The following is a 25,867-nucleotide window of genomic DNA, read 5'->3' as shown; positions in this document are numbered from 1 at the left end:
TAGAGGTCGTGCATGTGCTTAAGTTAACTGAGCTTTGGTCAATACATTATGTAATTTTATGTATTTTTATTATAAAAATGCCTCCAGAGTGACAAAAGGCTGGTTCTAAGAGCAGGGGAGGATCCAGACTGTTCAATGCCCCTGGCAACAGCTTAATGGGAAAGCACAGATATTTTAAATTGCTTTTTAATCACTTCTAGATATTTCACCCCCAAAATTGTAACCACTTACTGAATAACTGCACCTTATTGGGAATGAGCAATGCCAGCAGGCACAGACAATATTTTTCATTTGGCAAAGGTGCTCTGATCCTTTGGAATAATATTCACACAGAACAGCACTGAAGTTTAACTTTTTCAATTCTTGCAGGTTTTCTTTATTGATATCTGCATTTATTTCTTTTTATGTTCTGTTTAAAAACCAAAATTGATAGATTTCTTTATCTGCTTCCCAGCTGCTCTTTCAAAACAGACACAGAACACTTCTTTCTAACTTAAAATACAGTCCTAACTCCAAAGTTCCCAGGAAAAGATCCTTCCTGGCTGGCCAGCTTGAGCCAGAGCAGATCATCTCAGGCAATTACATTGCTGAGGAGTCTGGGATTGATGACATAAACCAACCTGCAGAAACAACTTTAAAACCACAAACATTGATTCAAAACATTTTAAAATTTTGAAATGCTCTCCCTAAGTGACAGGCACTGTGCCATGGCCTCTCTCCTTCATTATCCCAACCCTCCTCGACTTTATGATCTCTCCTGCCCTGCTATAGGTTGTAGCTATCTCGAAAATGGGAGTGGGAAGCAGAGCTGAGTTGGGAAGTCACGAAGAATTTGGAAACTTCATCAACATTTCAAATTTGATAGAAAATCTCATTTTAGAAGAGAGTGATGTCCTTTCCCTTGGAATTCATACAACAGATTTGGATAGTGCCACAGGGTTTCCTCTTCCTACTGTTTGATGCTGGGTGAGTATTCTGTGGGCTCTGGAGACCATTCCTGTGCAATCACTGCTTGTTTGCCTTCCTCTGCTCTGTAGCTGCCAACACAACCCTCTTCCAAACCTACACACAGCTCAACATTGTGATCCATCTCCAAGGGATGCCGATCACAATGTTGAACTGTGTGTAGGTTTGGAAGAGCATTTTGTTGTTGGAAAAGAAGATCTGTAATGTCCCTTCCAACCCAAAGCATTTTATGGATTCTGTGATTCCCAGAGCACCTGCTCTAACACCACCCCGTACATGTTATCTCCATCTTTATACACGGTGAGAGGACAGGGAAAAAGAGGAAAGATCCCAACCATGGCTCCATAAAATAACCTCAATTTTGCAGCAAGCAAGCTGGAGGAATGCCTTCCGCAGAAATATAAATACATTTAGCCTTTTGGATGTCTAAAGACAGAAGTAACTCACACCAGCTTCTTCCTCTCTGCTCAGGAAAATAAAGGGACATCTGGATTTACCTCTTTTGCTGACACCTTGCACAATACCAGCTCTAGGATGTCATCCCAAACCAGCACAGGAACCTGCCTGTGTGAGGGGAAGATGTTTTTAAAACACACCAAAAAAATTCAAATCTGGAAATAGGGAGCAAACAGAAAGCTGCAAGGTCCAGGGATGCCGATAATTCAAAATATACTGATATGCCCTGCAAAATAGAGGCTGCAGCCAAAACGTCTGGCCTGACACAGGACGGATTCACTGGCAGCTCACTGCAGAAATGAAGGTGGCTTCACAGATGTCTCTGCTCTAAGACAATGAGGTACCTGCTCTTGATTTTGGGACCAGAGCTTCTGTAAATTCTAGGTCAAAAAAGAAAATATAATCTCTCTCTTTTAAAAACTGGATGCATAAATAAATCAAATTAAATCCTCAACTCTATCACAGAATCCCAAAAGTTGGCAGACATTTGATAGAGGGAGGGCAAGGACAGTTTCATCTTTCCCCCACCACACTTTAGAAGAAAAAGAGAACATTTTTAGGTTGGAAAAGAGGTCACTTGAGCTGCTGCCATAGCGGGAACAACATTAATTTCTATATCCATGTGTTTTCAGGTGCAAGTGCTTGATCCAAACACCTGCATAGCACAGGAAAGCTTCCATCAATCCCTTAATATGCAGTGGAAATTAATCTATATTTTTTTTAATATTAAAAACATCCAGGAGCTGCCCTTAGCTACTACAATAACTGTAATTTCACTTTCCTGTATTGCACCACATTGCAAAGAAAAAAAAATCAAAATCATAGAAGGGTTTGGGTTGAAAGGGACCTTAAAGATCATCCACTTCCACCCCCTGCCATGGACAGGGACACCTTCCACTATCCCAGGTTGCTCCAAGCCCCATCCAGTCTGGCCTTGGACACTAAGGAATGGAGCAGCCACAGCTTCTCTGTGCCAGGGTCTCACCACCCTCACAGGGAAGAATTTCTTCCTAATCTCTAATCTAAATCTCACTTCTGTCAGTTTAAAGCCATTTCCTCTTGTCCTGTCCCTCCATCCCTTGTCCCAAGTCCCTCTCCACTCTCCTGGAGCCCCTTTAAGCACTGAAAGGAGCTCTGAGGTCTCCCTGGAGCCTTCTCCTCTCTCAGGCAGATCAGCCCCAACTCTTTCATCCTCTCTTCCTCTCTTCCTAGGAGAGGTGCTCCAGCCTTCTGATTAGAAATCCTTCCTTAACACCCAGGTTTTCCCCATCTGAGGAGCCCTCCCAAATCACAAGAAACCCTCTTCCCATGTGGTGCACACAGACACCTCCCACAGCCAGACAGCAGCGCTGGCATCCAGCAATGGAAACCTTCCCTCTATTTGCATGCTCGGCTCTGCCAAAAACAAAGCACACTGCTCAAGTGGCAGAACACCTTCCTACTTCTTAAGGGAAGGCCAGGGAAGTTGTGCAGATCCCTGGTTCCTTGGAGGCAGCATTGCTCGAGGAAGACAACGGAGGGAGCTCAGAGCAGCAACTCTCAGTGCTAAGGAGATTAGGACGGCGGCCCAGGGAATCAGCAATCCCAGCACATCACATCCACACAGCCTTGCCCACGGCTGTCACTTTGAGGAGAGTTTGCTACAAAAACAGCACAGAGATTATCTTGTTCTCTTGCAGGAATGCAAGGATTGAGATGCAGGGGAAAAGCAGCAAGACGGGAGCCGCAGGCTTTGTGGAGGCGAAGCCAGCTCTGCTCACTGAGCAGGGACCACCACATGGAGGAATTCCGGCCAGAAACCACCCTAGCGCTGTAATGCTGGCCAAGAAACTGGTTTGAGAAAACACAAAATGTGCCAGCAGCCTGATGACACTGCCCATTGCTCTGAGGAGGGGTGCACTGAATGCCAGGGCATCGTGATGAAGGCAGGCATGGGTAGTTATCAATTTCCACCACCCAGGGAGAAGAGTTTTTGGGTCACCACAGTGCTCACATCACATGCTGGCAGCTGGGAGAGCCACACGAGGGTGTTGCATAATGGCTCTTTTTCCTTTCCACATGCACTCGGTGGCATGCACAGAGCAGTGCCACAAGCAGGGATCCCGTGTGTGGCGAGCACACGGAGCAGCTCACTGCGAGGGGAGCAATGGCAAGCCAAGTCCACCAGGAGTCCACAAAGAATCATGGAAAAGACCTTTAACGTCATCAAGTTCCACCAGTAACCAAGCATTGACTGCAAAGGCCACCACTATGCCATGTCCCCAAGTGCCACATCTGCACACCTGTTAAATCCTTCCACCACTTCATTGGACAGCCTGTTCCAATGCTTGACAACTCTTTTGGTGAAGAAATTATTCCTAATATCACATCTAAACCTCCCCTAGCACCACTAGAGGCCATTTCCTCTTGTCCCATCACCAGCTTTGAGCCCTTGCATGTGCCTTGGACAAGCAAAGCACCCAGGTTCTTCACACCCCTAAAGACAAAATAAGCACATGATGGAGGAGTTCATGAAAAGCAATATTTGTGAGGCTCACCACTATCACCTGAGAAGATCAGAAGGATGGGGACAAGGAGAAAATGCAATGAGGTCTAGCAAGGACCTGGGCATAATGAGGACATCAACACATGGATGTTTCGTCTCCATTTGTTTTAAAGGCTTATTTTAAGGATAGTTGTGTGCACATAGATGTACATTTATGACTGATAAAAACACCACTTTTCCAATTACTGTGCCTATAACTGAAAGCACCAAAGATCAGCCAGAGACAAAGGCAGAAAACCACTCAGTGACACACAAAAAGTTTAAGCAGTGAAGCTGATGCTGGACAGGCTTAGCCCCAGTCAACCTCTTACTTGCATCACCTGAATGGCTGAAGCACAGGTCAGGCCAGTTGAACCAAGTCCTCAGGAGGAACTTGCTGGCCTACTTAGCAAAGAGTGACCTCTCCAGACCTCAGCAGCCTCTGGCAAACTCTTGGTGATGTGCATGAAGGGCTGGGGCCAGGGAGCACCTTGTGCTTGTGCCCTGTGCAGCCCTTCCAGCAAAAGTGCCTTCACCAGTGCTCATTCAGCACAGAGTATGAAAAAGTTAAAAACAACTCCACTGCCTGGACTTCCAGGGTATCAGGAGGTGAAAAAGAACAAATATGAGTAAGGAGTCCAAGATTTGGACTCTCTGCTGCACTGATGTCCTTCTATAGCTTTTCTCCCAAAGTACTACATGTGGCTATCACATTTTCAAGATTTTCAGGAGCATTCCACACCCAACTTAGACTGTTTGATTCTTCCCAAAGGGTTTCCATCCACCTTTCTAATCATGCAGCAGATAGACAGGGAGAACAACAGACCTCTGGTACACATGGGGAGAGGGTAATCAACAAGTGTGCAAGAGCACAAAGACAACAGAGGGACATTGACCAGACTGAACAGGTCAAAAAATTGACAGGGCCTAAAATGTTGTCAATACAGCCAAGGACCACCATGACAGCTGGGGAGAGAGATCCTGACCCCACCATCAGTGCAGCTCCCAAAGCACCACAGGACTTTCACATTTATCACACTTGTTCCTTACAATTCATCCCACCACCACCAATGCCCTGCACCGGGGGTCTCCAGGTCCAGCAAGAGCAAGACTGGTCACAGACACAGAGATGCTACAACAGTTATTTCTCCCCTCACTGCTGAAACAATCTGCCCCATCACCTGGCTAATTACAGCTTTCCAACCCGTTAGTCCAGGTTGCTCCCACAGGCCACATTCCCAAATCCTGCTCCTTTCTGCCACACAGAAGAAACTGCACATGAAAGTAAGAGATGGGAAGGGAAAACCATAAAGCTGAGAAAAGATGCCCTTGGCAAAATTTGTTTTACGGCATGACTAGCTGGTACTGAAAGCCAAATCCTCTGGTTTTCAGTCCAGACCCCTGTGGGAGGACCATTTGTGTTCTCTCCCCCCAGCCAGACGTGGTGCTAGAGGACTATTGAGGACAGCAGTAACGCCACTAAAGCTCTGTGCTCAGTCCTGCTGCGAGGAGATCCAGGGGCAATGAGCACTGGTGTTTAGGGAAAAATCACCTGTATCAAAGGGGACACCCATCACACTGATTCAGCACCAGTGCTGCCACAGGTGACAGGAAAATTACACAAAGCACTGCTCCCTCCCCAAACACGAGCCTTGCAGGGGATGAATCCGTTTCTGTCTCCAGGGTCACCAAGGAGGAGTCCTACAAATCTCCCTGTGCCCCCAAGGGGAGGTAAACCAGGTGGGAGGGACAGAATAATCCTAGAAAAAGCCAGTGGAACTCGTCTGTGCTGCCCACAAATGGATCTGCCACAGCTGGATCTGCTGCTGGAGCAAAAAAAGCAATTTCCCTGGGAGGGGACCACTGAACATCCAAGGGACACATGAACATCCCACCAGTGTGACATGGAACAGCACTCCCCTGCTTGCTTTTCACACTGCCCAGGACACCAACACCACCCTGGCAGGAGTGTCCAAGATGAGGAACAGGAAGTTAAACTTGAAGACCTACAGAACAACACAGTTCTCAGTGATTTCAGGGAACTTGGAGATGGACTTTTTAGTAGGGTCTGTAGTTTCAGGGTAATGGTTTCAAACTGAAAGATGGTAGAGGTTCAGGCAAGATAAAAGATTTTGGTAAGACACAGAAATGTTGCCCACAGAGGTGGCAGGTGCCCCATCACTGGAAAGATTCAAGGTCAGGTGGGATGAGGCTCTGAGCAAGCAGATGAAGCTGGAGATGTCCCGACTCATTAAAGGGGAGTTATATTTGATGACCTTCAAAAGTTGCTTCCAACCCAGACTGTTCCACTATTCAAATTCTGCCCGGCATCCTTAAGCACCCAAGTTTCAAAGCACTGCAGTCTCCACATTTATTTTATTCCTGTGCATGGTTCACTCTAAACATCAAAGACATGGAACTAGGAAAGGATCAGCACAATGAGAACACAGGGAGAACATGAAAATATGGCCAAAGCTCTGAGACAGCTCTTGGATAAGGTCACTTTCCATATGCATGAAGATAAAGCACTCCCCAGCTTCACCAGCAAAAACTTACATAAACCATTCTCCCTTTTGGCAACTCAGTCCAAAAAAAAAAGTTTCTCAAGGGAAAAAATTTATTTGCATCTGCCTGAGCCCCATAATTTGACATTCAGGTGACTCTCTCCTGAAGAGATGTTCTTACCAGCTGCTTCCCAAGTCCTTCTCTCCTGGACACACGAGACTTTCTTCTAATCTGGAAGAAAAAGCAAGACAACTGATAAGTGATGGGAAAAAAAATCAATTTCAATGCCATGGTTAAGGACATGGCAATCATCAGCACACCAAGAGCTCTGATATCCAGACACATCCTGCAGCCTCTGAGCTAGGTTGCAGGAACAGGTACAAAACCAACTGTTGGATCCTCAAAACACCACTGCTGAGCATGGGGAACCACACTTCCCTTTTAAAAGAAAGTTGATATGAATCTTTAAAATTCCTAGAAGGTTTCAATATTTCCAGATTAGCAACAGCACAAAAGTAGGTGGTTGTAATTGTTTGCAGGACACCTGCAAAAATAATAAATAACAAACTGGTATCTTCAATGAAGAATCATGTGTTTAAGCGTCCAGTGTTCTTTAAGATCCCAAACCTGCTGTGGGAGGAACACTCTGGCCAAAATCCAGTTAGGCATTTCAGTGTGTCAGATTTGAGAGAAGAGGGAGAGCCCTGCTGAATCAAGGTCTTGGCATTTCTCACCAGCTGCTTGTTTCTCTCTCCTGCTGGCCTTCAAACACATACACACACTCCTACCTTCCAAGAATTTTCATTTTTAGCTTTTATTCTAGAAACAACACCTCCTGGTTACAAAAGCAGCTGATTTTGCTGCCAGGAAAAAGCACTGGTAGAACCCCAAGGGGCAGGTCCTGCATTAGACAAGCACCAGGCAGCTCTGAAGAGCTCACAAAAGGCCTTTTAATTAATACTCCTACTTGTTTTGGTGAATTAACACCAGTAAGGAAGCCATTCACACACTGCCTTCAGCTCTGGTCACTGTGGGCTGAACACTTTAAAAATCCTTTTGCATTTATAAATACTTCCTATACAAATGCCATATACTTCCTACATGCATAGTCTCTACAGAAAGCTCAGTTAAAAAAAAATAAAATAAAAATGGATGCAATTTCCCCAGAGAGAAAAATTCAGAGATAAATTTGCAGCAATGATTTATATCTGCCCAGAGGAGCAGAGCAGCAATCCCAGCCCTTGGTGACCTCTGTGCAAACACACCAAGCCAATTACACACTGTGACAGAGGATTTTCCCCTCCCAGAGCAGAGAAACATCAAAAGGTAGTGCAACTAGTGAATGTGTGTTACTGAGCAGGCTGGGGACAACCAGCCTCGAGGTTTAATCAAGATTTGGATCCAACTGTGTGAGGGGTTTTGTAAATATTGATCTTATGGAGTTGTTACATCTGGAGGATGTTATTCCCAATGACCTGCCTGTTTAACCTATGGAAATCACCACGAGGCAACTCAGCTCCATCCTCCCACTCCATCCCTTCTTGTTTGCTGTGGTCTCCATCAGCAGATGAGTGCTAATCCACTTCATCCTTCAGTGTCCCACACCTGGGACATGCCCAGCAGCACTTCCATGTCCTCTGGCAAAATAAAAGGCAAAACACAAACCTTTTAAAGCCACCAGTCATAGCCAGCAGCTGACAGAAGAAATGTTCTTAGATTCCCAGAGTTACAGAATAATTTAGGTTAGAAAAGACCTTTCAGATCCATCAGTCCAACTACTAAGTACTGCCAAGGCCACCACTAACCCATGTCCTCAAGTAGCACACCCACACATCTTTAAATACCTCCAGGAATGATAATTCAACCATGTCCCTGGGTAGCCTCTTCCAATGCTTGAAAAACCTTTCAGTGAGGAAATTTTTCCTTATATCAAATCTAAACCTCCCTGCTGCAAACTGAGACCTTTTCCTCTTGTCCTGTCACTTGCTGCTTGGGAAGAGTGGGCAGGACATGGTGATGTGCAGCTTGCCAGTCCCCTTGTTTGGCCCAGGACATCCTGGTTCCAGTTTCTTGTTGAGCCACACCATCACTGCCTTGATTGTAAGGATGCTTTTTCTCCTGGACATCCCAGAGCCCCTTTCCTTCACCCTGTTTCTTTAGGAAAAATAACCAAAAAGTAGGGGCTGAGAGCTAATTTGTGACTTAACGGGCCATTCTTTTCTGCTCCAGGGGAAAAAAAAATAGGAATAGTATGATGAGGAGCCTGTAAGAGGTGCATTTAGGTCTGGGTTTTAACCATCACAGGCTCACTGTCCTTGTTCCTTACAGGATATTGCTCAGAGTAGCCAAAACCCAGGTGACTAGCAGAAGAAAGAAATACAATAGCAGGTACTTCAGAAAATCCAAAACTATCCAAAACTCAGCTCATCCTACCCACAAGGATACTGAAATTCCAGCTCCCATCTGATCCCCAAAAGAGAGAGTTATCCCTCCTCCTGAGATGTTTACAAAGGAGAAACCACCTCAACTTCCCAGGTGGTGCTTTGAGTCTTCCCGAGTGTGCTCCACCTATGCCATGCACTCCATCATCTGCTTGGAACTGGGATGGGAGAATCCTTTTCTAACACCCTAAATGCACCAGCTTAGTTATTACACTTTGGGCTTTTCAGTGGGTTTTGTCTATTTTTTTATTTGTTTGAAGCATTCAACCATGGGACAAAATTATTTCTTCCTCTACTGAGAGAGGAAACACTCCTGACTGTTTAGGTGAGATTAATTTCAGGATTGTGGCCAGACTGAGGAAATTGGTGGCAGAAATCCTTCATAACTGGATAATGAGGTTGTTGGTTTATGAGTAATTCTCCTGAGTTATGTGCCTGGCACCTTGGGTGTGGGTGACACATTCCTTCCTCCCCTCCATTTCTGAATGGGAAATGTCATCCAAGTGCACAAACACAGTATTTATTAAAAAAAAATAAAAATAGCAACAACACAACTCATGAGGTGGAGGCACAGATTGCATCTCACTTGTACAATGTACAATCACCTGCTGTCTGGAGGAATTTCCCTGCTGGGTCCTCCAAGAATATCTCCAAACTCCATCACAACTCTGATGTAACCAATATTCCAAAAATCTAAAGAGCCTCTGGGGTGGAAACCAGGACAGTACCAAGCCAAATCAACAAATACACTTCCCTGAACACCTCTGTTGTAACAAAATTTTTGATACGGAGAGATGAATCCAGGCTTCCTGACTCTCTGCTGCTGAGCCACCTCACACCCATACTCATGATCCTGCATATACTGTCCATGCTGATCTCATATTCCTCCTCCCAGCCCAAAACAGCATCCCTGGATTGCAACCAGCTCCCCCTTTTTGAGCAACCAAAGGCTTTCACATGGAGATTCCCTGAAGTTTTAACACTGTCAAAGTTCAGCTGCAAGGAAATTAGAGAGGAGAAAGAGCAGCCTTTTTGTGGAGATGCCTCTACTCCAGCTGGAGCCATCACCTTCCATTACTCAGCTCCTTTTTGGGAATTCTCCATGCCTTCCCCTCTGCCATGCCCAGGCACTAGACATGAAGATAGCTAATGACAGTTCCTGCTGGCATGACATCCACCCCGCTTCTCCTGGAGGATGAATGAGCAGATGGGACCATTGGAAGGACAACTGGAGTCCTTCCAATCCAGTAACTCCCACCCCAAAGTTAGAGGATGCAAAGATCCTTCAGGGTCAGAACCTTTTTCCTCGGGGTAGGAACAGGGTCAAGGAATACACACAGGTGGTTACTGAGAGGCTGTGCAGACTGACTCATGTCTGTGGTTGGTTTTACTGTTCTACAAATTCCTGCTTTGCTGGCTTATTCCCCAACCAACCCACTGCACTATTACAGCAAAATAAGCACAATCCTCAAGAGTTTTGAAATCAATATGATGGGCTCGCAAGCATCTTCCATCATGCAGAACTAAAATTAAAATGTACACCCGCCCTCACCTCACTCCCTGAAATCCAACAGGCAGGAACTTCTCTGTGCCACATCAAGAGACTCAGAAAACTGGGGGTTAATGGGAAACTGCATTTTCATCTGGTTCCAGCCCCACCACCACATCTGTTCCAGCAGACCAACTCCTTCCTGAGACACAGCAAAGCTGCTTTTAGAGCAGCTTCCGCAATCACAATCATCCTCCAATATAAATGGCTATGAGAAAACCAGGGGAATGGTGGTTTCCAGACATTTTGGAGAAGGAAAAGGCAACCATGAGGTTTTCTCAGGAAAAAATTACTGAAGAAGCTCATGAGTGTTCTGGCTGTGCCATCACACTGAAATGAGAGAAGTGAGAAACAGAAACCAGAAGAAAACTCATTCAATCTCTGCAAAAACCCCTCAGGGGACAGGTGGGAGCAAACACAAAGTTCAGCGACAACACCACAATGACACCTCATGAGGCTGAGCATCCCTAAGGAGAAAAAGCATCTGAGAATCACAGAATGGTTTGGGTTGGAAAGGACCTTAAAAACATCTTGGTCCAAGCCCCTGCCCATGGGCAGGGACATCAGACCAGGTTGCTCAAGTCCTGTGCAACCTGGCCTTGGAACACTTCCATTAATAGAAATCCACAGTGTTTTTGGGAAACACGTTCCAGTGCCCTCAGCCTTCACAGGGAAGAATATGATCTTAATATCTAATATAAATATGCCCTCTTTTCAGTCTGAAGCCATTCCCTCTTGTTACATCACTCCATGCCCTTGTCCAAACTCCCTCTCCAGCTCTCTTGGAATCCCTTTAGGCACTGGAAGGGGCTCTCAGCTTTCCCTGGAGCCTTCTTGTCTTCAGGCTGAACAACCCCATCTCTCTCAGCCTGTCTCCATAGCTCCAGTCCTGTGATCAGATTAGTGTCCCTCCTTCTGAGCCACCTGGGGAAACAGCTCCACCCTCAATGCAACATCAACAGAGAGATTTGGGGCGAAGACCTAACACTGAACTACCAGACCAGGGCAAAACCCTGATATCTGAGCTACAGCTGGTCTTACACAGCAACTCCAGCTCAGATGAGCAGTTCTACCAGAGAGAACACTGGGACAGCCCTGACTCACAGCCCTGAAATCACTGTGAAAACCCTGCTCAGCAGCAAGGCACCAATATGGCAAGTCAAGACATTCCTAAGGTCTTCCTGCAAACCCCTGATTTTTCTGAAAACCCCTGCAAACAACTGATTTTTCTTTTCTTCATGCATGTGGCTGACATTTCCTTCACATCTCATCACATCATCAGGACCACAGCAAGAAAACTGACACCCTCTCAGACACCTTTTGGGAGAGCAAACACAGCTGCCTGCCCTTGATGGTAATTTTGGGGTTGAAACTGAGATGCAGATTGCTGCCAAAGCAACCACCCTGGGGGAGCTGTTGCTTTTTCTCTTGAAATGCAGAGACACTTTCCATTTCTTCCCTCCCTTTACTTCTACTGATTTCACCAGATTTCTTAGAGAAGGGAACAGCAAATGCATGACTCAGAGGGAGAATCATCTTCTACCCATCACAGAAATGCTCACGTGCACATGAAGAGCTGAGTGAGACACGGTCTTTTGTCCCAGGCCATGGGTGTTCTGACTGGCAAAGTTCTGTCACATGCCCAGAAGAAAACACAGGCAAGAGAAGAAGCAACAGCGCCAAGAGTCAGAGGCTAAAATTGCAGGGCCGTGATGAACAGAAGGAGGTTTCCTCCAAGAAACCACCAAGACAAACATGAAAGTCCTCATCCCATGTGCAGAGGAGGTCACAGGAGGAGAAATCTACAATTTTCTGCATGGAAGAGGCTGTGTGGGATCAGGTCAGGATGATCAATGTGCTCAAGGGATAAAAACCATGCCCAGGAGCAAAGTGAAAGCAACAACCCTTAGTGATACCCACCATATCTCATCTACTATGCTGACTTGTCTTCTTCACATGCTTTAAACTTTTGGAACACACCTCCAGAAAAAGTTGTGATTGACTAGAATATATTTTCCATTGTCTCCACTTTGACTGCATTTTTATCGTGGTGCCCAAAAATTTACTTGCTGAAAAGGTGGAGTGGGGGCTGGCAGGCACATGCTCAGAAACACCAGAAGAGATGGCTCCTCTGACACAGGAAGAGAGGTCTGAAAACAGCTTCTTGCACTGCAGCAAGAGTCTTGCCATAGGAACAAGAATGTGATCCCCTGCAAAACTGCAAAATTCACTTGATGGTGTGCAGATATCTATAGCCCCCGGGGCTGTTTTCACAGTTATGATTCCTCCTTATCCCTAATACAGCTGACAGCAACACATGTAGGATCTGGAGACTCTCTGCAGGGGAAGACAACTCATAAAGGCATCAGTGCATTTCAGCAAGGCCTTCAGAGTCAGTTATCTGGCGTTTTAGACTTCACTGATGGCATTTATGAGTTTAAAAATGTATATAAGGCTTCAACATTCTCTCCCAGACGCTCTCTTTAGGATGGAAATGCAGTTTAATACAATTAGGCAGGACAGAAAGCCCAGACATTTTACAGGATCAACTTCATTCCAGTTGTCAGGGGAAATAAAGAGACACCAGCTCAATAGAGAGGCTGGACAAAAGTCTATTTTCATCTCTAGATGGTTTTCAGATCAGCAGAGGACAGTGCAAGGCGGAAGAGACTTTTTCCAAAAGGCATCAAGCCCTGCTACAGCTCTACATGGGGGGAAAAGAAAATGCCAAAAAAATAATCAAGTAATCCAGTATTTGTTAGCAAAAAATAATTTTAAAAATATAAATTAAGAATTAATTTTTAAAAAAACTCATCTTTAATTTTTGGAAAAAAACCCCAAAATTCCAAGAAAGTTGCCAGGGCACATTGCTCCATTTACAGATGTAAATAAAGCAGGAAGTAAATGAAGGCAGGCAGGTTTAGATCAGATATTGAGAAGAAATCCTTTACTGTAAGTGTGGTGAGGCCCTGGCACAGGTTGTCCAGTGAGGCTGAGGACTCCCCATCCCTAAGTCTTCAGGGCCAGGTTGGATGGGGCTTGGAGCAACCTGGGATAGTGGGAAGTGTCCCTGCTCATGGCAGTGGAGTTGGAATAAGATAATCTTTAAGGTCTCTTTCCACCCAAACTATTCCATGGTTCTGTGATTCTCTGTGTAAACTCCCAACATTAGGACAGAAAAGAGAGAGAAGAGAGAAAAGAGAGAGAAGAGAAAGAGAGAGAAAAGAGAGAAGAGAGAGAAGGAGAAAGTTGTCAGTGTGGGGCTTCTGGAAGCTCAAGGCTCTTATTTCTATTGCTCAAGGTTCAGAATTGAGAAGCTGACAAAGTGTCTGGAGGTACCTTGAAACACTTCCCATCACAACTGCTCTTTCAAAGAAGTAATGTGAAATTGGCAAGAAGTAGACATTTCTATATAATTTGTCACCGTTCACAGAAAAATCAATCATCCCTATTTCTAGGTATTTCTCTTTTTTTCTTTTAAAAGACCTAAATAAAGCATTTCTGTTATTGCAGACTGCAATTAAAAGAAATTAAAAGAAACAGCTTTATTACTTAAATCTTCTGGAGCATCTCTGTTATGAAGTCAGGATGAGAGAGTTGGTGCTGTTCAGCCTGGAGAAGAGGATGCTCCAAACAGAGCTTAGACCTTCAGTCCTAGAGGAGCTCCAAGAGATCTGGAGAGAGACTTTGAACAAGGGCATGGAATGACAGGACAAGGGGAAATGTCTTTAAGCTGAAAGCAGAAAGATTTGGATAAGATTTAGGATGAAATTCTCTACCATGAGGATAGTAAGGCTGCAGCACAGGTTTTCCAGAGAAGCTGTGGCTGCCCCAAACCTGGGAGTGTCCAAGGCCAGGTTGGATGGGGCTTGGAGCAACCTGGGATAGTGGAAGGTGTCCCTGCCCATGGCAAGGGGTGGAACTGGATGATCTTTAAGGTCCCTCCCAACCCAAACCATTCTGTGATTCCTTTAATGATTTTTGGATTTACCTCTGAACTCCCCAGTGATTCTAGACAACTTTTAGGTGGCAACAGAAACATTGACAAGATGTTTGTAGGAAAAATTCAAAACATCTCAACTTGTGCTTCTCTTTCTAAACAACAGGATCAGGAGGCTCTCAGAAATCATCAATTTGGCAGCTCCATCACAAGAAGTAAGATGGAAAACTGTCGGAATCCAGGACATCCCTCTGGCTGCCTTGGCTGTCTCAAGACCCTGGCAGGGGGCTTGGAGACCTTGGCAAGAAGTCAAAAACATCTGTGGCTTTGATTTTAGCCTGTGGAAAAAACTGCCAACTTTGTATGAGGAATTGCAGGTAACAAGGGTTTCAGTGGTGTGATACTTGGAGTAACACAGGGTGGAAGAGTGGAATTTTGGGATTTTTAGAGTGAGGTTCAAGGGGCATACAAGATGGAGGAATTTGGGCATGTCCTGGCCTTCTTCTCCCTTCTTCTTGTCCTCCGTGTCTTGGTGTGATGGTGACACTTTTCTATTTAGGTTTAGGTTTTCTATTTAGGTTTAGGATGGAGATTCACAGTCTAACATAGGTGATGGGAATTAGCGAAGAAATTGTAAACATAGGCACCTAGTTTTGAGTATATAATGTGGGAGCTGCCCAGGGCTCAGGGCAGATGGCCATGGCCTCCTTGCTAGCCAGAGCTCAGCAGGTCTGGGAAAGAATATTTAGATAAGAGAAAAAATAAACAACCTTGAAAGCGCAATCAGAAGCATTCCAGGCTCCTTCTTTGGCTGCGTTCAGGCTAGGGAAGAAAAGACTCTTTACAATCTCTCTTGGGGTCACCCTGACCTAGGAACCCTGAGAGAGAAATCCACAGAAAACCACCTGAGCACAGGTACAAGGTGCCAGGTGCTGTGTTTGCACACCTGACATGCTGAAGCTGCTTGGACCACCCCCCTACACCTCCATGCCTCCATCTCCCTCCCTAAATCTTGCACCACAGCCCTGACCTTTGGGCAGTGCTTTAAGACCTCTGGGTCTGTTACACAAGCTCAGGTGTTGCCACCTCAAGTCCAGGTAATCCAACAGAAATCACTGCAGAGACATAACAGCGTGGCCTATCTGCAAATAGACAGAAATCCCCATCAAAAACATCTAAGTCATCATGATAGAAAAATAAATCCAGGCAGATTGTTGCTCTCATTGTATGAATCATCATGTTGTTATAGCAACTTCATATCTGCACCCAATCTGAAAACCAAGCACAGCTGAAATAATATAACAGCATTAAGTTAAAATGATATATAACAAGACAAAAATGGATCGGCTCGATCTCCGAGGAGCACCCACACTTCTTTCTCACCCTCTTCCCTCCCTTTGAAAACATTGCTTTGCTGTATTTAAACAATAGAAAAAAAAAAACAGCCCAGACTTGGAGCTCATGGAGAAGAGGAGCTCTAATGAGCTTTTGAATTCAAGAAGAGTCTTCAAAATGAAAAATCACAGAATCATGGAATCACAGAATCGTTTAGGTTGGAAGGGACCTTAAAGATCATTTTGCTCCAGCCTCTCTAGCATGGACAGGAACATTTTTCACCACCTTTAAATAAAAACAAGTGCAATTCCCAGTTATAACCACCAGACACAGCCAACTGCCCCTGTTACTCCCATGTACTCCAAAATCCATGCATTGAATGAATTACATTTTTTTTTTCTTTATTCTTAATACATGCAATGTAGCACATATATAAATAAAATACATATGTACATTGTGTCCTGCTCTGTTCAGGAGTCCTAAATATTCCAGCCTGAAGAGAAGATTTAGAAGCACAAAAGGGGATGCACAAGTTCTAGCTCTAAAACCGCAGGTCTGTGTGGTGATTTTACTGCTGGAAGAAAAGCAAAAGCGTGACCAAGGTTCTTTCCATTGGAGCAGCAAAGGAAGAAAGGTAAATAAACAGAATTGTTTCAGGGTCCTTGGCAGGAAAGCCCAGCTCCTCTGCAAGGCAAGGGGAGCCCACCAACCTCCAAAACTCTGCGGGTGCCTCAAAAGGCACTGTTGTGCCCCAATTAGTGGAAAGATGAGCAGAAAGCACCACAGGGCATTTCACTGTTCCTCTCCCCATGCGATGCTGCCAGCAACAAGGTTTGAGGGGGAAGGGAAAGTGGAAAGAAAGAAGCTAGGGAGAACAGCAAATTTTGCTCTTGATGCTTCAAGCAAATTAAGACCAAATAAACCCCAAAATAGAAAAAGCAACCCACAAACCCACAGCCCTAGTCCCAACAAAGTCCCATTAGTCTTAACAACAGCACAAAAGTGACTCAATTAATTAAAAGCAAGTAAAAAGAAGCAGCCTAACTTATTATTTCAGAGTTCAAGACAGCAAAAGCACCAGTCTGCCCCAGACAGAACTCTTTTTCTTTTCTTCTCTTTCTTAAATGCATTTATTCATTAAGGCTTCCTCGTAGGCTGTGTAATGAGTCACTTTTTGCTTCTCTATGAAGTGCAAAGAGATGGAAAGGAATAGGATTTAAATGGAGGATGGAGACACTCACAAAGCCTGTTAGAAAAGCTTGAAAAGCTTTTGAAGGAATCACAGATAAAGAGAGACAACTCCTCACATGGACCCTAAGCCCTTTCCTGTATCACCAGAGCTTTCCCAGGGTCTAAGCCTGGCTGTCTCCTTGCTTTCAGCCAGCACAGAAAACCACCCCCTCTCCTCCACTGAGCTTTCTTCCTCCCCAGGAGAGCTTGGGATGAGAAACCCAGAGCTCAAGCAGAAAGCAGGAGAGATGTTGCTCCTCCCATGCACCCTGTGGTTCAAAAGTGGGGATGTGGCTTTCCCTGCACCACTGAAATGTGATCAGGGGGGATCCTACCAGTTGGTATCATCAACAGCACAGGCATTTCAGGGCTCTCACCCTGGCAGACAGTGAAGCCCCAGCAGCCTCCAGCTCAGAGTGAGCCACACGTCCAATTATTCTGCAATTGTTTTTCTGAGAATCACAGAAACACAGAAGGGTTTGTGTGGGAAGGGACCTTAAAGATCATCTGGTTCCAACTCTCCTGTTGTGGGCAGGACACTTTCACTAAACCAGGTTGCTCCAAGCTCCACCCAGTCTAGATTTCCAGTGCAGAGGAAGAGTCTGTCTAATCCATCAGATCAGAGATGCTGAGCTCAATGAAAAGCTCAGGAGACAAACCCTCCCATCATCAGAACTATCTCAGACTGGATCTGAAATATCCTGATTTGGTTTCCCAACTACTGTCAGGAGTTTCTCCTGGCTTTCCAGGTCTTTTGAGTCCTCTAACCATAAGTTTTGAGGAAGCAAAGCCAGCACAAAGATGTGACACAAGTCTACAAAGTGGCTGAACAAAAGGAAGGGCATACGTGTCACTGCAATAAACACAAATACCAAAAAAGCACAACCCAACCCCAAACCCACTGCTGCCAGCTTTCCAGCAAGGACTCCCATCTTGTCCATGTGCAGAAGTAGAAAACTTGAAATAAATATTAGGCCAAAATAGATACTGGGGAAGAAATTCTTCTCTGGGAGAGTGGTGAGGCACTGGCACAAATTGCCCAGAGAAGCTGCAGCTGCCCCTGGATCCCTGAAGTGTCCAAGGCCCAGGTGGATGGGGCTTGGAGCAACCTGGGATAGAGGAATGTGTCCCTGCACATGGCAGGGGATGGAATGAGTTGATCTTCAAGGTCCCTTCCAATCCAAATTATTCTATGATTCTATTTTTCTGTGAAATTACTCTGGTGACAGCCACGATCACGTGTCATTCCCCATGGCAGAGATTTTCTGTCTTCCCAAGAATGGTGTCTCTCACTTTTCTAGCATTTATTCTATCTGAGAAAAAGAAAATTTAAACCAGAAAAAAAAAAAAAAAACAACAAACAAAAGCCCCCACAAAATCTAAAATAAATTAGAAATTTTCCTAAATACAGAAGCCAGACGAACTTTTTTTGCTGACACCTAGACCCCTTCCAAAGGGTTCCCATGCCAATCTAATAATAAAGCTGTCGTATGGGGTGATGTGATTTTAGTTTTCAAGCTGAAGGTTGCTATGGGAGGCTGTTCCCAGCAGCAGCACTGCGCAGCATTTGTAAAAGCCCTTTCCGGCATCAGACACTGATTTTTGAGTAGGAAAAAAAATCACTATTTTTGTTTTAAAAAGTTCCATAAAAAGCAGCAGTGCAGGAGAAAAATGTAGAGAAAAAAAGCAAAATTAAAAATGGCGCTGTAATTCAGATGTCTGAATTCTGTAGAAATGCAGATGCACTAAAATCCCCTTCCCAAAGCTAAAGCACTAGGAAAACCTTTTTTTTTTTTTTTTTTTAAAATCAGTGCACATCAGCTGAGTTGCTGCATTTGCCAGCACCAGGTTTGCTGGGATGTGGGAGAAGTTAAAGACAATCAGATGATCCCAGGTGCTGTATAAATGAGGTGCAGAAATGGGAACAGGTATTGCAGTGCCTCTGTGGGGTCATCTACTGTGCTCTGAGATCTTGACTCGCATAAAAATAAGGCATCACTTCACAACAGATTGAGGAAGTTTACCCAGATTTTTAGAATTAAAAAAAAAAATATAATATATATAGGGATTTGTGCAAGGAATGAAGTATTATGTACATATATATACACACACACAGAGTTATGTAAAGCTGGTCAAATACAAACGACTCTCTTAAAACTAACAAACAAGTAAACACAGAAGATATTTTCCACAGCAATCTGCAAGATTTAGGAGACTGTTACAACCTGCAGGATTTACAGAGGAAACACAGTAAGAAGGAGGATTAAACACAAGGACAGAGCCCTGAAGCAGCAGGAGGAGTCGCTTTCTACCTTTACACAGTGAGGTGAAGACCACCAAAGACTGATTTATAAAAGGCTTTCAATTCACGTTGCCAAATCCTCCAGCCATTAGGTGCCTTAAATCTTTGCAGGTTAAGTAAAGGAGAGTTGGTAGATGAGATATGTGGATGGGGGTGAATATCCAGAGAGCAAACACATCCCAACAGGAGATGTGAGAGCAGAGGAGAGCACACAGCCAGCTCCCCGCCCAAACCCAGGATATGGAGAAAGGTGAGGACCAAAATCACCCAGTTCCACCCTCTGCCACGGGCAGGAACACCTTCCACTGTCCCAAGTTGCTCCAAGCCCCATCCAACCTGGCCTTGGACACTTCCAGGGTTGGAACAGCCACAGCTTCTCTGGGCACCCTGTGCCAGAGCCTCACCACCCTCACAGGGAAGAATTCCTTCCCAATATCCCATCCAAGTTTGCCCTCTGTCAGTTTAAAGCCATTGTCTCCCACCCTGTTACTCTATGCCTTGTCCCAAGTCCCTGTCCAGCTCTCCTGGAGCCCCTTTAGGCTCAGGAAGGGACTCTGAGCTCTCCCTGGAGCTTTCTCTTCTCCAGGATGAACTCCATCATTTTTTGCCTCGAGTCTTTAGTGAGAGGTGCTACAGTGATGCCACTGAGATGCTCTTCTTCATCAAGAGCCAGGAGGCAAGAAACCCTACAGACAGATCCACAACCAGAAATTTCTGTATGTCAAAGGTTTCAGACCCAATTTAAACTCTGATGGAAGTTATACACAGGTGAAATCTTAAGACAGAGGAAGAAAAACTGATTTGAGCCTGATGTTCAGATAACAACTGAAACACTGCGGAAGAGATATTTTCAAAGCACAGATCTGGCCTGGGCCCTTCTCCCCACTGATTTCACAGTTTCTGAGATAAATTCTCAACAAGGAACAGAGAATCTTTTGCCATCACAAGCTTTTACCAAAACATGCAAATAACTCACTCAGAACATCTGATCAACAAGCCAGAATTTGTTTAAATGCTCAAACTCCAAACCAGCAACAATCAGGAGCTCACAATACCAGGCAAAACAAGAACCATCACTGAGATGCACTGCACTGACTGCAGCGTCAGTACCAGGAACACACCATTCAATTCAAATTATTATATTAAGTTGCTAAAAACAGACTGAATTATTGCAAAATATTTCACTATCAAGCCTTCAGATCCCAGACAACCCACCCTCCACATCCCCAAAACTCTTCCTTTCCCAGCACTCTGCTAATAAACTCAGGGATGTCCTTCCCAGAGGTCTCAACACCTTGTCAGCAGAAATTCAAATCAATCCAGCCCTGGAAGTAGCCGCAGCAAATAACTCAATCACGTTCATCATTTTAACTTATCCTATTTATGAATCAGGTCAAGCTTGAAATCTCCATTTACATTATCAGCCTTCATGATATTAAGATAATCATGCAGAGGACTGATCAAAGGTTTCTTGTAACTTTGGAATAGAGGAATTACCATACAATAACACTTTATCTACTCCAGTTTCCTTTGTGACTGTCAAGAATACTTTCTTCCCTAGAAAATAGGACAAGGAACAACACACTGAAGAAGAAACTGCTGCCAATACTAAATCTAAGAGTAACAGGGCAGTGGGTGCTGTACACATCTCAAAAAGAATCATGAAGATCACCAGTTTTTAAAACAGAAGAGGTTGGACAGGGCCTTGAGTAACCTGGTCCTGACACTGCTCATGACAGAGGGTTGGAACTGGATGGTCTTGAAGGTCCCTTCCAAACCATGCTGAGATCCCAATATCTGCTGAAAGTCTCTGAGAAAAACAGAGAGATTCAGGCTGCCTTGAATTACCTTTATTTTATCTCGCCTGTATGGAAGGACATTTTGATTTTTGCAGACTGATACTGAAAATCACCTGAAATGGTTCTCTAAAGGGCCTCAATTTCTCTCAGCCCTGCTTTGATGGGGAGATGAATCCTGCAGCCTCCTGACACCCAGAAATAATCTGCTGATGCTCTTAGAGCCCTCTCTCTGTTGTCCCTCCAGCAGCTGCAGCACCTGCACAGCATCGCCAGGTCACTGCTGCAGATCTGAAAACAATCAACAAAACATAATAAAAGAGAAAAAGCAATTCCCATCTTCTCAAGGAACTTTCAGTTCACCTCCAACTCACTGTTTTTCTTCCTTCAACAAATAAAATGTAACATCATTCTGCTATTTTTGTGAAGAGATGTTTTATCCAGAGTTTGGGCAAAGGAGAACAATTTCTAACCTGATTTTAAGATTATTTAAAGAGGGTAAAAAAATAGAAGGACATAAGCTTGTAAAACAGTCTTATGTGGGAAGAAAATATAGGAACACTTTATTGGAAGCACTTCACTTCTGATACCAGCTATTAAAAATGTAGATATAATCCTTTATTTATCTCATTTGCAGCAAGAAAACTCTCCACACACAGAAAGAAAAATCACATGGGATATAATCCAACAACAATCTCCCCCATTAACTCGAGAACGATGTTCTATTGAATATTTCAAGCGTGATTACACAGTAACAAAATGGCACCATGCCACCAAGCCCTGTAAATTATTTTCTCTCAATACCTCCCTTCCTTGCAAAGATGCCAGGAGGCTGGATAAAAAAAGTGCTCCCAGATCAAAGTAAAAGGCACCAAAGAAACAAGGAGGATCCTTCAAGTGACAATCCCAATGTTTGTCCCAAAGTGGAAAGATGACCTTAGCAGTTGATGTTGCACCATCTAGGCAGGATCTGGGCTGGGAATTATTGTACCATGGGGATGCTTTCTGCAAAGGAATTAAATACACAGGATTTAAAATGATGGCAACCTGTTCTGAGTCATAACTTTGAATGCAGTTAATGCTTCTGCTTCGATTTTAGGGCTTCCAGTGGTAGAAAAATTTCACCTTAGTTTCTCTAATGTGGAAAAAACACCATGAACAGCAAGAGATGAAAGCTCGAAACGGCTCCCTGGGTGATGCGTGAGCTCAGAGGGATCCCGGGTCCAGTGAGCTTTGACTGCGAGTCACGGCTGTCTTTTTTCCAGTCATGACTTAAGGAGGAAGCAAACACAAACAAAATGACAAATATTGCCAAGTCCAGCAGTGAGGCTGTTAACACAGCTAATTAAATACTTTGTCAAAAATTTTCCGATCGTTCAAAGGATTGGGATGTGCAAGAAGAGGCTTGCAGGGGTAGGAACAGCAGCCTGAGTGCTGAGTTGAGCACATCTGAAAATGGTAAACGCTAACATGGATTGAATTTGAATTCCCTGAATGTGTCAGGGAACAGGGAAGGGAGAAAAAGCCAAGTTCACCCATGTAACAGAAGTGTTGTTTCTTTGAATTCAGCTGTACAGCCAAGGGACCAGAGCTACCCCAAAGGTGCCCCATTGACCATGAGAGGAGTCACAGGTCTTCAGGAACTTCCTCAAGTCCTTTGGGACTGCTGCTGTCACTGTCTGAGCCTGACCACACAAATTAACAAAACCAGGATTAACAACCTGGTCTGGTGGGAGCTGTTCCTGCCTATGGCAGAGATTCAGATCTGGATGACCTTTAAGGTCCCTTCCAACCCAGACCATTCTGTGATTCTGTGATCATGGGGGACATCAGCTGATGGGCAAAGAAGGGGGATGACACCTTAAGACACTCACAGCAGCTCATGGTCCCCAAAATTCCAACTCGCTGCCTCCTTGAGCATGCAAGTTGATTTTTTTTCTCTTATTCAGAAATTTTACTACAACATAGCTTAGAATTATGTACTCCAGGCCAAATAAATGTGAAATTAAGATGGAGAGGAAGTGTTGCAGCAGGCACAGTCCTAACAGAAGCCAATGAAGAACTGGATGTCACCACTGGCACCTCAAAAGGAAACTTTGCCCAAAGCTAATCCTTTCAGGTGAGCAACGGGATGCATAGGAAAAAAGACAGAATAATATCAAGATTATTTTAAGGAAATATAGAATTATTAGAGATCACTATAACATAAAATTCACCACCCAGAGAATGGTGAGGCACAGGTTGCCCAGGGAAGCTGTGGCTGTCCCATCCCTGGAAGTGTCCACGGTCAGGTTGGATGCAGCTTGGAGCAACCTGGAAGGTGCAGGGGCTTTGGAAATAGGTGATCCTTAGGTCTCTTCCCACCCAAACCACTGTTGAATTCTAAGAAAATTATAAGATAAAATTGGTGGTGCAGTATAATTTGATTCTTAATCTTTTTAATAGAGAAGCAGCTCAGAAAATAATGAGAGATGAAGGTCTGAAACGTCTCTTGCCCTACAGAGACTAGGGAGAAGAAAGGAGACACAGTGAAAGAGTGAGTTTGATTTGGAAACTGGCACCAAACACAGCAGAAAAAGCTTCAACAATGAACAATTTAGAGAAGAATCTCTCAGCGTCCTACAACACACTAGAAAAAAAAACAACCAGGACATCTCCCTCAAGAAAAAAATGGAAGTCAGGAAATACTCAATAGAGAAGTGATTTTTTTTTAATAATTGACATATAGCACTTACAGGTTTTAGAGGCCAAGAACTCTAGGATCCAAAGGCACAGGGAAGCACATTACAAGACCAGCCAAAGTTGTCATAACAAAGTTGCAACATGAAATGCTAAAGCCAAGCCTTAATCGTTTACCCAGGGAGGATTCATCACCACATTTGCATGTAAGGACACTGCTTGCTCTTCTTTTCAGCACGTTATTAATGATCACCATCCAAAAGAGAGATGCTTGAACTAAATGAAGCCTGTGGCTCTCCAGGCAATTCCTAGACTACTTATAATTAAAGGCACCATTAAGCCTTCAGAGAAGCAGATGTCAATCCATGTCAAAAGTTACACAGCTGAGCGGGGTCTAATTACACTGAATTCAAGAGATACATCACATCCCCAACAGATGTCATTTTATAAACACCTTTTTCCATATCTCACAATCTTAAGATCCTTTGAGATGTTCTTGCCTGTGTTCTTTAGAAAAGAAAAGACCATCCAGAGTCATCTGCCTGCAAGCTTAACATGAGGTAAGTGGCAAAAAGAAGAAAAAGACACTGATGTGGTAGGTAAGCCAATTAAAAAAAAAAGTTTACATAGAGAAACAATTCCTTCCTTCCCATTTCACACTTTTTTGGTGGTAGGATGATATTTTTGAGCTCCCTTTTTTTGCATGTTTATTCAGTGTCTTACAGCCAATCAACTGCACATTCTTGGGAACTGGTAAATGCTACAAGCACAGTTCATCCATTCCCAAAAAAGAGTTTTATGAACAATGTAAAAAAACAATTCAGAGCCATGAAAAGGGTTCTTGCACAGCCTGGCCCAGGTGTCAGAATAACCCAAAATATCTTTGGATTAAGACACTGATCAAGTTTTCTCCTCTGCATTTAAATGGGAAAAGAGAGTCCAAATAAACTCAGAAGCAGAAATCATAGAAGATACTAAAAATATTATCATCTAAACACAGAAAGGTCAAAAAATAAATTCTTAACTGCCTTCTCAACACAACGCAGAAAGCACATCTATTCTTAAGCATTCACCAAGGCCAGTGAGTTTGGGAAAAAGACAGATGGGAGAATATGTAGGAGAATATGTTCTCTGAATACTTCCACAAATAGGCTACCAAAAGTCAAGAGAGATGCTGTGTCACAAGGGATGCAGAAGTCACAGGAGATGCATTTCTTGACATTCCCCTCCAGGAAAGAGATCTCCTTGAGCTGAGAGAGAAGTCTTTACTACTTGTTCCCATGGCATTGCCTCCAGACACTCATCCCATAATTTTCTGTTATGTTTAAACAAAATGGCCCCATGGCTGTGGAGTGACAGATGCCACTTTTTCAGCCTTTCCCAGCAACATGGTGATGATCATCACAAAGAATGACAGGGATACAAGAATCATCAGAGGCCTGTGCTGAAATTCCCTTTTACTGGTCCCACTCTCCTGCCTTTTCAGCTGCTCCTGTAACTTGCAGCTGTTGGAAAGCTTAAACAAACCAGAGAAAAAATAAAAACTAATTTAAAAAAATCCTAAATCATAACTATCAGCCTGAAAATCAAGGGAAATATTAAGGGTAGGAACACTTTTGCTATGAAGACAGGCTGAGATAGTTGAGGCAGATCATCCTGGAAAAGAGAAGGCTCCAGGAGGCCTTAGAGCCCCTCCCAATACCTAAAAGGAGCCTACAGGAAGGGTGGAGAGGGACTTTTCACAAGGGCATAAAGTGATAGGACACAGAGAAAATTAATTAAATCAAAGGAGAGTGGGTTTAGATTAGTTATTAGGAAGAAATTCCTCCCTGTGGGAGTGGTGAGGCTCTGGCACAGATTTCCCAGAGAAGATGTGGCTGCCCCATCCCTGGAAGTGCCCAAGGCCAGGTTGGATGGGGCTTGAAGCAACCTGGGATAGTGGAAGGTGTCCCTGCCTATGGCAGGGGTTTGGAATAAAATGGTCTTTAAGGTCCCTTACAACCCAAATTATTCTGAGATTCTGTGAATCAAGGAAAGAAAGATAATTGAATATCAGTGTGGAGAAATAGACCAAAGCACAACACTTGCAGCAATTACCCAGTGAGTGGATTATCTGTGAGTAAACAAATGGGAAACCAACCAGG

General features: G+C 44.1%; 1 protein-coding gene across 7 annotated transcripts in view; it reads right to left on the bottom strand.

Annotated features, from left to right (window-relative positions):
• TSNARE1 (t-SNARE domain containing 1) overlaps window positions 1-25,867 on the bottom strand; it is a 449,842-nt gene that overhangs the window by 397,671 nt on the left and 26,304 nt on the right. For all 7 annotated transcript variants that reach the window (XM_021531988.3, XM_021531987.3, XM_021531991.3 and 4 more), the window contains one exon: window positions 6,632-6,682. The gene's annotated coding sequence lies outside the window, so the exon portion shown is untranslated. The remainder of the gene's footprint in view (window positions 1-6,631; window positions 6,683-25,867) is intronic.

Source organism: Lonchura striata, chromosome 1 (assembly GCF_046129695.1).
Source record: "Lonchura striata isolate bLonStr1 chromosome 1, bLonStr1.mat, whole genome shotgun sequence".
Classification (NCBI taxonomy): Eukaryota; Metazoa; Chordata; class Aves; order Passeriformes; family Estrildidae; genus Lonchura; species Lonchura striata.
The sequence above is the reverse complement of the archived record's forward strand: the minus strand, read 5'-3'. Positions and strand labels throughout refer to the sequence as shown.